Source organism: Papio anubis, chromosome 8 (genome assembly GCF_008728515.1).
Source record: "Papio anubis isolate 15944 chromosome 8, Panubis1.0, whole genome shotgun sequence".
NCBI classification, from domain to species: Eukaryota; Metazoa; Chordata; class Mammalia; order Primates; family Cercopithecidae; genus Papio; species Papio anubis.
The window spans coordinates 138,894,727-138,906,792 of NC_044983.1; the positions used below are offsets into that span (position 1 = coordinate 138,894,727).

The 12,066-nt window shown below is 47.0% G+C and overlaps 1 protein-coding gene across 3 annotated transcripts in view; it reads left to right on the forward strand.

The window, feature by feature from the left end:
* The window catches only part of IQANK1 (IQ motif and ankyrin repeat containing 1), a 64,346-nt gene that overhangs the window by 16,284 nt on the left and 35,996 nt on the right, over window positions 1–12,066 (forward strand). The window lies entirely within an intron of this gene.

The window sequence follows — 12,066 nt, forward strand, 5'->3', positions numbered from 1 at the left end:
TATATTGAACTTTTTTTTGATACATAATGTCCTTCTTTGTCTCTTGTGAACTTTTAAAAAAAAATTATTTTTATTATTTATTTTTTTATTTTTTTGGAGGTGGAGTTTCGCTCTTGTTGCCCAGGCTGGAGTGCAATGGCACGTTCTTGGCTTACCGCAACCTCCGCCTCCTGGGTTCAAGTGATTCTCCTGCCTCAGCCTCCCAACTAGCTGGGATTACAGGCGCCGGCACCACACTCAGCTAATTTTGTATTTTTAGTAGAGTCAGGGTTTCTGCATGTTGGTCAGGCTGGTCTCGAACCCCTGACTTCAGGTGATCCGCCCTCCTCAGCCTCCCAAAGTGCTGGGATTACAGGTGTGAGTCACTGTGCCTGACCTTCCTTGTGAACTTTTTTTTTTTTTTTTTTTTTTTTGAGACAGAGTCTCGCTCTGTCGCCCAGGCTGGAGTGCAGTGGCCGGATCTCAGCTCACTGCAAGCTCCGTCTCCCGGGTTCACGCCATTCTCCTGCCTCAGCCTCCCGAGTAGCTGGGACTACAGGCGCCCGCCACCTCGCCCGGCTAGTTTTTTTGTATTTTTAGTAGAGACGGGGTTTCACCATCTTAGCCAGGATGGTCTCGATCTCCTGACCTTGTGATCCGCCCGTCTCGGCCTCCCAAAGTGCTGGGATTACAGGCTTGAGCCACCGCGCCCGGCCGTTTTTTGTATTTTTTTTAGTAGAGACGGGATTTCACCGTGTTAGCCAGGATGATCTCGATCTCCTGACCTCGTGATCCACCCGTCTCGGCCTCCCAAAGTGCTGGGATTACAGGCTTGAGCCACCACGCCCAGCCAACTTTTTTGATTTAAAAATCTGTGTTGTCTGATGCTAGTACAGTCATTCCTGCTCTCTTTTGGTTTCTATTTGCATGGAGTGTCTTTTTCTATGTTTTCATTTTCAATGTTTGTGTTTTTTAATCTAAAGTGAATCTTTTGTAGACAGCATATACTTGGATCAGGGGTTTTTATCCATCCTGCCAATCTGTCTTTTGATTGGAGAGTTTAATCCATTTACATTTAAAGTAATTAGTGATAAGGAGAGGCTGGACACAGTGGTTCATGCCTGTAATCCCAGTGCTTTGGGAGGCTGAGATGAGAGGATTGCTTGAGACCTGGAGTTGGAGACCAGCCTGGGCCACATTCTACAGAAAATTAGCCAGGCATGGTGGCATGTGCCTGTAGTGCTAGCTACGTGGAAGGCTGAGATGGGAGGATCACTTGAACCCAGGAGTTTGAGGTTACAGTGAGCTATGATTGCACCACTGTACTCCAGCCTTGGTGACAGAGCAAGACCCCATCTCTAAAAAAAAATAATAATAATAAAATAAAGTAAATAATTACTGACAAGAAATGACCTACTTCTGTTATTTTGCTGTTTGTTTTCTATATGCCATATAACTTTTTTGTCCCTCATTTCCTGAATTACTGTCTTCTTTTGTGTTTAGTTTATTTTTTTGTAGTGAAATGTTTGAATTTCTCCCTCAATTCCTTTGGTATATATTCTATAGGTTTTCTTTGTGGTTACTATGGGGTTTACATTTAACACCCTAAAGTTCTAACCCTTCAATTTGAATTTATGCCAGCTTAACTTCAACGACATTGAAAACTCTGTTCCTTTACACCTTTGTCTCCACTCCTTTCAGTTGCTGATGTCACAAAATTACATCTTTATACCTTGTGTACCCCAAAACATAAATAATTCTTATAAATGCACTGATCTCTGAAATTAGGAAAAAAAGTGGAATTACAAACCAAAATTATAGTAATAATAGCTTTTAAACTAATAATTTAAAAATGTGGACTGGGTGTGGTGGCTCAGGCCTGTAATCCCAGCACTTTGGGAGGCTGAGATGGGTGGATTACCTGAGGTCAGAAGTTCAAGACCAACCTGACCAACATGGTGAAACTCCGTCTCTACTAAAAATATAAAAATTAGTCGGTTGTGGTGGCAGGTGCCTGTAATCCCAGCTACTTGGGAGGCTGAGGCAGGAGAATCACTTGAACCTGGGAGGCAGAGGTTGCAGTGAACCAAGATCACACCATTGCACTCCAGCCTGTACAACAGAGTGAGACTGCATCTCAAAAAAACAAAAGTGGCTGGGCACGGTGGCTCACGCCTGTAATCCCAGCACTTTGGGAGGCCGAGTTGGGTGGATCATGAGGTCAGGAGATCGAGAGCATTCTGGCTAACATGGTGAAATCCTGTCTCTATGAAAAAATACAAAAAATTAGCCAGGTGTGGTGGCAGGCACCTGTAGTCCCAACTACTTGGGAGACTGAGGCAGGAGAATGGCATGAACCTGGGAGGCGGAGCTTGCAGTGAGCCAAGATTGAGCCACTGCACTCCAGCTTGGGCAACAGAGCAAGACTCCGTCTCAAAAAAAAAAAAGTGTGTGTGTGTGTATATATAAGATTTAATATATATATAGTATAATATATAATAATATATTTTATATATAATATATAATATATATATAAAATCCTATAGAAAACAAAACATAGACTTAGAAATTAATCCATTTTTTTTTTTTGAGACGGAGTCTCACTCTGTCCCCCAGGCTGGAGTGCAGTGGCGTGATCTTGGCTCACTGCAAGCTCTGCCTCTCAGGTTCACACCATTCTCCTGCCTCAGCCTCCTGAGTAGCTGGGACTACAGGTGCCTGCCACTATGCCTGGCTAATTCTTTTTGTATTTTTAGTAGAGATGGGATTTCACCGTGGTCTCAATCTCCCGACCTTGTGATCCACCTGCCTTGGCCTCCCAAAGTGCTGGGATTACAGGCGTGAGCCACCGTGCCCGGCCCACATGTTTACCTTTATTGAGATCTTTATTTCTTCTTAACAGCTTTGAGTTACCATCTAGTGTCCTTTCATTTCAACCTACAGGACTTCCTTGAGCATTTCTTGCAGGGCAGGTCTAGTAGTAACAAACTCCCTCAGCTTTTGTTTATCTGGGAATGTCTTATTGTCTTCCTCACATGTGAAGGATAGTTTTGCCAGATATAGGATTCTTTGTTGCCAGTTGTTTTTTTTTTTCTTTTAACACTTTATTTATTTTTATTATTTTTTTTTTATTTTTGAGAGGGTACCTTGCTCTGTTGCCCAGGCTGGAGTGCAGTGGCACAATCTTGGCTCACCACAACCCCTGCCTCCCAGGTTCAAGCGATTCTCCTGGCTCAGCCTCCTGAGTAGCTTGGATTATAGGCGCCTGCCACCAGGCCCAGCTAATTTTTGTATTTTTATAGAGACATGGTTTCAGCATGTTGGCCAGGCTGATCTCAAACTCCTGACCTCAGGTGATCTGCCCACCTTGGCCTCCCAAAGTGCTGGGATTACAGGCATGAGCCACTTCTTTTAGCACTTTAAATATATTTGCCCTCTGCCTTCTGGCCTCCAAGTTTCTGATGAAAAATCTGCTTGTCATTTTATTGAGGATCCCTTGTATGTGACAAGTTGCTTCCCTCTTGCTGCTTTCAGGATTATCTCTAACTTTGTGTTTCAAACGTTTGACTATAATGTGTCTCAGTGTGGGTCTCTTTGAGTTCATTTTACTTGGAGTTACTTGAGCTGCTTGGATGTTTATATGCATGTCTTCATCAAATTTGGGAAGTAGTCCGCCATTATTTCTTCAAACATAGTCATATGCTGCATAATGACATTTTGGTCATCAATGGACTGCGTATATGATGGTGGCCCTCAAAGATGATAATACTGTATTTTTATTGTACTTTTTATGTTTATATGTACTTAGATACAAAAATACTTACCATTGTGTTATAATTGCCTAAGTATTAAATACAGTAACATGCTGTACACATTTGTAGCCTCGGAGCAATAAGTTATATACCCTATGGTTTAGGTATACAGTAGCTATACCTTGTAGGCTTGTATAAGTACTCTCTATGATGTTCACACAATGATGAAATCACATTAGGATGTATTTCTCAGAACACATTTTTGTTGTTAAGTGATGCATGACTGTATTCTCTCTGCCTCTTTCTCTTTCTTCTCTTTCTGAGGTACCCAAAATGTATGTGTTGGCCCATTTGATGGTGTCCCACAGGTCCCTTAGTCTCTGTTCATTTTTTTTTTCTTTTGAGACAAGGTCTCACTCTGTCACCCAGGCTGGAGTGCAGTGGCACAGTCACAGCTCACTGCAACTTCGACCTCCTTGGCTCAAGCAGTCCTCCCTCCTCAGCCTCCTGAGTAGCTTGGACTACAGGTGTGTACCACCATGCCTGGCTAATTTTTGTTTTTGTTTTTATTTCTCATAGAGACAGGGTTTTGCTAAACATGTTGCCCAGGCTGGTCTTGAACTCCTGGGATTAAGTGACGCACCTGCCTCAGCCTCCCAAGGTTCTGGGATTACAGGTGAGAGCCACTGTGCCTGGCCTTTTTGTTAATATTTCCACTTCATTCATACGTTTTTCTTGACTTCTTCCATGTCTTCCTTTAGTGCTTGAGTTCTTTAAGATAATTGTTTTAATTCTTTGTCTAGTAGCCATGCTATTAAGGTTATTTTTAGGGAAAATTTCTTTTCTTTTTTTTTAGATGGAGTCTCGGTCTGTCTCCCAGGCTGGAGTGCAGTGGCATGATCTTGGCTTACTGCAACCTCTGCCTCCCGGTTTCAAGTGATTCTCCTGCCTTAGCCTCCCAAGTAGCTGAGATTACAGGCGCCCTCCACCACATTAGGATAATTTTTGTATTTTTGGTAGAGACAGGGATTTCACCATGTTGTCCAGGCTGGTCTGAAACTCCTGACCTCAGGTGATCTACCCGCCTTGGCCTCCCAAAGTGTTGGGATTATATGTGTGAGCCACCATGCCCAGCTTTTCTGAGATAGTTTCTGTTGATTTATTTTTGTTTTCATTTGGATTGGCCATACTTTCCTGTTTCTTTGTATGCCTTATGAACTTTTGTTGAAAACTGGACATTTGAATCTAATAATGTGGTAACTCTGGAAATCAGACTCTCCTCCTTCCCCAGGGTTTGCTGGGTTTTGTTTGTTTTCTTTTCTTTTCTTTTTTTTTTTTTTTTGAGACTGAGTCTGGCTCTGTCGCCCAGGCTGGAGTGCAGTGGCCGGATCTCAGCTCACTGCAAGCTCCGCCTCCCGGGTTTACGCCATTCTCCTGCCTCAGCCTCCGGAGTAGCTGGGACCACAGGCGCCCGCCACCTCGCCCGGCTAGTTTTTTGTATTTTTTAGTAGAGACGGGGTTTCACCGTGTTAGCCAGGATAGTCTCGATCTCCTGACCTTGTGATCCGCCCGTCTCAGCCTCCCAAAGTGCTGGGATTACAGGCTTGAGCCACCGCGCCCGGCTGTTTGTTTTCTTTTCTACTGTTGTAGGCTGTCTCTGTTCCAAGGCTCAGCTGGGGTATAAACTTAAGGTCTTCTTGGGACCCTTCTGAGCCTTTCTTTGGCATTTATGGTCACTTTCTAATTTCCCCAGTATATACAGTTGTTTTGAATGTCCTAGTGTTTCATGTTTGGCTCCTAAGAAGAGAAAAAGAAATAAATTCAGAGGGAAAAAAGGCACCAGCTCTTTAAATCCCTGGAAGTCACTTCAGTCAGAGGAGGAGGGGCTTGCAACAATGTGGGGAGGGGCCATGACAACAGCTGCTGCTGCTTTGTCTGCCCCTCAGGATCCATTGCTGCTTAACAAGTGACCACAAACTTCATGACTCTCTTATCATCTGGCCGTTTTTGGGGGTCAGGAGTCCTGGCACAGTCTAAATGGATCCTCTGGCTCAGCACCTCTTACAAGGCTAATGCCAAGGTGTTTCAGCCAGGGCTGCATTCTCATCTCCAGGATTGACTGGGGAAGGATGCACCTGCAAGCTCCCATACTTGTTGATGAAATTCAGTTCCTTGTGGGCAGTTGGGCTGAGGGTCCTCATGTCTTGCTAGCTGTCAATCTTGCTACATGAGCCTCTGCCTAGGACATCTTGCAACATGGCAGCCTAATTCATCAAAGCCTGCGGGGGAGTCTGCCATCAAGACAAAGGTAGCGATCTTATGTAACATAATTATGGGAATGATGGACATCCCATTATGTTCGCTGTGTTCTCTTGGTGAGAAGCAAGTCACAGGACCCACCCACACTCAAGGGGAAAGAATTACACAAGGCATGAGTACCAGGAGCAAGAATAACCCGGGCCATTATAGAACTTTCTCCCACAGCACCATAAATCAGTCACTGATTCAAAGCATATACTACGTCCCATAAGATACAATGATATATTCTCAGGATACAATCTCCCAACTGGCACTGCAACCAGGTCTTAAGGCCACTAAACCATTCTATCACGCCAGCTGCCTCTAGAGCCAGGACACCTAGTAACACCAGTGCATTCCATGGGCAAGAAGTTAGCTGGAAAATAAGTTCCTTAGTCAGCATCAATGTTGTGTATGTTACTATGATGTGGAATAAATATTTTATTTTATTTATTTATTTATTGAGATGGAGTCTTGCTCTGTCCCCAGGCTGGAGTACAATGGCGTGATCTTGGCTCACTGCAACATCCGCCTCCCAGGTTCAAGCAATTCTTGTGCCTCGGCCTCCCAAGTAGCTGGGATTACAGGTGCCCACTACCACGCCAGGATAATTTTTGTATTTTTAGTAGAGACGGGGTTTCATCATGTTGGCCAGACTGGTCTGTGGATGGCACTCTTTACCTCAAGTGATCCGCCTGCCTTGGCCTCCCAAAGTGCTGGGATTACAGGTGTGAGTCACCGTGCCTGGCTGGAATAGATATTTTACAAATTCATGGTGGCATGGGCAAAATCATTGCAGTCAAGAACAAATTCATATCTAGAATCCATTCCTCCAGTGAGGACACACAGTGCCCCTTCGTGATGGAAAGGGTTCAGTGTGGTCAGCCTGCTGGCAGGTGGCTGAGCCCCCAGAAGTGGAGCTATGCTGGGGGCTTGGTGTCCATCTCTGCTGCTGGAAGGTTCAGCATTCAGTGGTGGCAGCCTTGAGGGGAGGAAGATCTATATTGCAGAGCCCATGCAAAGCCCCCATCTCTGCTGCTGCTCATTGATAAAGCATGAAGGTGGCTGGAAAGTGTGACTGCCATCCACAGTGCATGGCGTCATCCTCCTGATGATCCCTCTTGGTACGTCTCCCCAAAATGCATGACTCTGGTGGACATTTGCAAAGGTGCACATCATCTTCACATTCTGTGCTGTTCACCTACATCCTCTTTCCCAGATGTCCTTCTTACCAATCTTCCAAGCCTGCTCTTTTTGGTATCTAGCCAAACCGTTAACTATCACCAGGAACAAAGTCAATATGTTCTTCCATGGATCTCTTAGTCCCGACAAAATTGACAACAAAATTCACCGCTCAAAGTGCTTCTCATTGCCAGGCACACTCCTGACAAGGCTGGAGCTCAGTACACCCCGAGGGACTGTCTGAGAACCAGGGCTGCTTTTCCTTCCTTGTCAGTCAGGTGACTATGAGGAGCTTCCCGTGATGCCATTGGTGTGGATCAAGAGGGAGGAGGTGATGGAGGAGCACTCCGTGTCACAGGCAGCTGAGCTGCCAGGACCTTTGCAAACCCAGTTTCTTATGTTTCGTCTTCATTTGATGATGAATTGCTGGTACACACGCCCAACCTCATGGCTCGGTGGGTCTGGTACCATCAGTTCATGATGACTATCCCAAATTGTGTAGTTATTGGATGTCTTGTGATTAGGCATCAGTGCTTGCCAGGGCCCCATAGCAAACCAGAGTTTGTTTCTCAAAAGAAGAATAGCTTAGGCTCACGCCTGTAATCCCAGCACTTTGGGAAGCTGAGGCAGGAGGATTGCTTGAGCCCAGGAGTTTCAGACCAGCCTGGGCAATGCAGTGAGACACTGTCTCTACTAAAAAAGTTAAAAAAAAAAAATAGCTGGGTGTGGTGGTGCACACTTTTAGTCCTAGCCACTTGGGAGGCTGAGACAAGAGGACTGCTTGAGCATTGGGAGGTCAAGGCTGCAGTGAGCTGTGATTGCACCACTGCTCTCCAGCCTGGGTGACAGAATAGCACCCTGTCTTTAAAAAAAAAAAAAAAAAAAGTTTTATGCACAAGAGGGCATGACTGCTCTAAAACTCTAGGGTTCTGTGCTGTGATTTTCTTACTGGGTTTCTCCAGAAGCTTCAAACAGTATTCATTTGTGCAACTGGCAGTCTGAGTGTCACTGATCTATTGGGTCATAAGGCTCAAGTGGTAAAGCAGGTGGCATTGAATGCTGGTCTTACTGCACAGCCTTTTCTTGCCTAGGGGCCGACTCAAAGCCAGCAGACCATGAACTACTTAGTGAAATGGGTTGCAGGGCTCCAGTGTTGCCTTTGAAAAAGCACATAGGCCTGCAGATATGCCCGGTTTATAGTGGCAGGTAGTGTAAGGTACACAATGTGTCTTTCATCTTAAATTTTTTTTTTTTTTTTTTTTTAGAGATGGCATCTCACTGTGTCACCCACTCTGGAGTGGCATGATCATAGCTCATGGCAGCCTAGAACTCCTGGGCTCAAGCAATTCTCCCACCTCAGCCTTTTGAGTAGCTGGGATTTTACAGGCCACTGTGCCTGGTGTATTTCATCTTTTAGGCGATATTCTAACATGCCCCAGGCTATTGGATTCCTAGAAACTTCACTGACATTGTAGGACCCTGAATTTTCATGGTTTGCATGAAAAGATCATTTCTTACTCAGGCATCCAAGGTGTTTGCTACTCTGTGTTCATTTAGTCCAATCAGGATAAGTTCACCAATATAGTGTATCAGTTCATGCTTGTGGGGGTCAAGCCAATAAAGATCTCTGGATTAGATTACCTCAGAGAGTGGGCACTGACCCAGCAGTGAGACAAGAATGTGAGGGTATTTCGTCAGCCCTATTAAGTAAAAGCAAACTATTTCTGGTTGTCCTTGCAAATTATTATTTTTTCACATTCTAAAAGGCAAAACAGGCTGGGCGCAGTGGCTCACGCCTGTAATCCCAACACTTTGGGAGGCCAAGGTGGGTGGATCACCTGAGGTCAGGAGTTCGAGGCCAGCCTGACCAACATGGAGAAACTCCATCTCTACTAAAAATACAAAATTAGCTGGGCATGGTGGCACATGCCTGTAGTGCTAGCTACTTGGGAGGCTGAGGCAGGAGAATTGCTTGAACCTGGGAGGCGGAGGTTATGGTAAGCCAAGATTGCGCTACTGCATTCCAGCCTGACAACAGAGCGAGACTCCATATTAAAAAAAAAAAAAAAAAGGCCGGGCGCGGTGGCTCATGCCTGTAATCCCAGCACTTTGGGAGGCCGAGACGGGCGGATCACGAGGTCAGGAGATCGAGACCATCCTGGCTAACACGGTGAAACCCTGTCTCTACTAAAAAAATACAAAAATTAGCCGGGCGCGGTGGCGGGCGCCTGTAGTCCCAGCTATACTGGAGGCTGAGGCAGGAGAATGGCTTGAACCCGGGAGGCAGAGCTTGCAGTGAGCCGAGATCGCGCCACTGCACTCCAGCCTGGGCGACAGGGCGAGACTCCGTCTCAAAAAAAAAAAAAAAAAAAAAAGATGAAACATTTTATCTGGGTGAAGGGATGATTTAACTCATGAAACTCGAGAACACAAGAACAACAAAAATACTTTCCTTGAACATTTTTAGCTAGAATGACCATTATGTAGCCATTATGTAGGCATTCTCCTACATAAAACATTATTATTTTCCCACTACTCCAAAGGAATCCAATAAATAATTTTACAGTGAAGGGGCCTGGACCAAAACTGAAAGTGACACCTGGCCCCCGAGAAACATGAATCACAGGTCCCTGTGCAGGTCCCAGCGTCCAGTCCTCCAAGAACCAGCACTGCTGGAGCCTGGCTGTGGTTTCTTCCTTCCCCGATGGGACCAGCTGGAGGTTCACAGCGGCCAAAGATGACAACACGAGAGGTGGTCAAAACCAAGGTTTCCTTGCGCTTCCTTTGTCTTCTTCCATGGCCTGGCCTGAGTGCTGCAGCTGGGCCCCAGGAGACGAGCTCCTCACCCAAGCTGGAGAGCATCTGCTGTGCCCACCATGCCAAGAAGAGCTCCGGTGGGCTTTCTCCATAGCATTTCTTTGCGATGGCGTCCCAGCTGGTGGGATGAGGCTCTGGGATGAGGTCCTGCATTTGGCCGGATATGACTCATTACTTATCTTCGACTGCCATGAAGAGGTTCTGGAACACCACGATGCTCCAGGAGAAGCTGCTGGCTGGGCTGCAGGCAGCAAGAGACATGGCCAGCAGCCATCACAGCAGTACTGCTTCACACTAGGGATGTGGACGTTACAGTCCTTCACCAGCAAATCCCTCCTCTCACAAACATAGCCTGGTTCATCCATGATGAGGCGCTTCCCTTGAACAGAGTTCCAGCCCTGATTGCTCAGGCGACTGCTACTGCCCAGGTTAACCTGCACTTTCCATGGGCTGGGCTGGTCGTGGTCTTGAGCCTGGAGGAGAGTCCTATGTCTCACTCCCTCTCTTCCCGCCGGAAGGTGCTGCTGAGGACATGGACGAGGATAGCCTGGGCAAGGGCCCCACATGCCCAGCAGCCCCACCCTTGTGAATTATTACAGGAAGAAAAGCGTTTTCCAGCCAGTGGCCCACTCCAGGTGCCAGGGGTCATGTTGGTTTGCTCCGGAAAATATATCACATCTGTAGCAGCAGGTGCAGTTGGAATAGCCACCTGCTGAGCTTTGTGAAAATCCACAGACGTTCTCCAGGGATGCCCGCCTTCCGCCTCGCCCAGCTAGGGAGTCAAGTGGGGCTGTGCTGGAGATCACCAGCCCTGCATCTTTCACATCTTTTGGGGGTAGCACTAACCTTGGCAGTTTCACCAGACGTGCAGATTTGAGTTCATTAGCCTGGTAGGAAAGACAAATTGCAGGACTTCCATTTAACTTCTTATAGCATGACAGCAATAACCCTGTGGGTCGCAGAGCTGATGCGAGGATGCCGCCAGTTTCTCAGATGTCTTTTTAGCCACACACTCAGGAACTTTTACAAAGTGACCACAGGCAGGCTCTGCAGAACTCCCAGGCCCAGCTTGAGATGAACTTGGACCACAAATGCATGATCCCTGACCGTCAGCCGCCACTTTAACTGGTGGACCACCATGGTGTTTTGGGGCCCCAGAATTTGGCACTCACCAAAATCAGTGTTCTGTGGGCCCTGAAAGCGCAGGATGTCGCCCTTGTCTGGAGCACCCCACTGAAGGGGCAGTGGCTCCCGTGGGGAGGGCTGGGAGGGCAAGTCCTGAGCACCTGAGAGCCCAGGGGGCCTGGCTTCCTTGTCAACCACAGGTGAGGACAAGGACAGGAAAAACCAGATTAGCTGCACAGCTGTGTCTTTTAGGGTCTGTCTCCTGGCACGTTCTGGTGCCAAGTACTGCATCTATCAGAGTACGGTCTGGAAACAGAAAACTTACTACCTTTAAGTATTTAAAATTGTAAGGCTTGCACGGTGGCTCATGCCTGTAATCCCAGCTCTTTGGGAGGCTGAGTCAAGTGGATCGCGGGAGCGCAGGAGTTCAAGACCAGCCTGGGCAACATGGTGAGATCTCATCTCTACAAAAAAAAAAAAAAAAAAAAAAAAAAAGCGAGCGTTGATAGTGGCAGGTGCCCCTAGTCCCAGCTTCTGGGGAGGCTGAGGTGGGAGGACCGGTTGAGTCTGCGAGCTGAGGCTGCAGTGAACCCTGAGCATGACACTGCAGTCCAGCCTGGGCGACAGAGGGAGACCCTGTGTCCAAAATAAATACAATAAATACTAAAGTTTTTATGAAGAATGGCCAAACAGCAATTATAAGTCTAAAGTAACAAGAGCTCCCTGAGCTCCCACGGAGCTGATCCCGGAAGCAGCGATGCCCGAGTGGGAGCAGAGGGGCAGGGGGGTTTTCTGCGCTCTGCATCGCGGCGGGGCCCTCCCAGGAGCCGGTCACCGCCGCGCAGGCGGCACAGGAGACACAGGAGAGCCGGGGCACGGCCCAGCGCGGTGGCATGGGGCCGACTTTGGACTT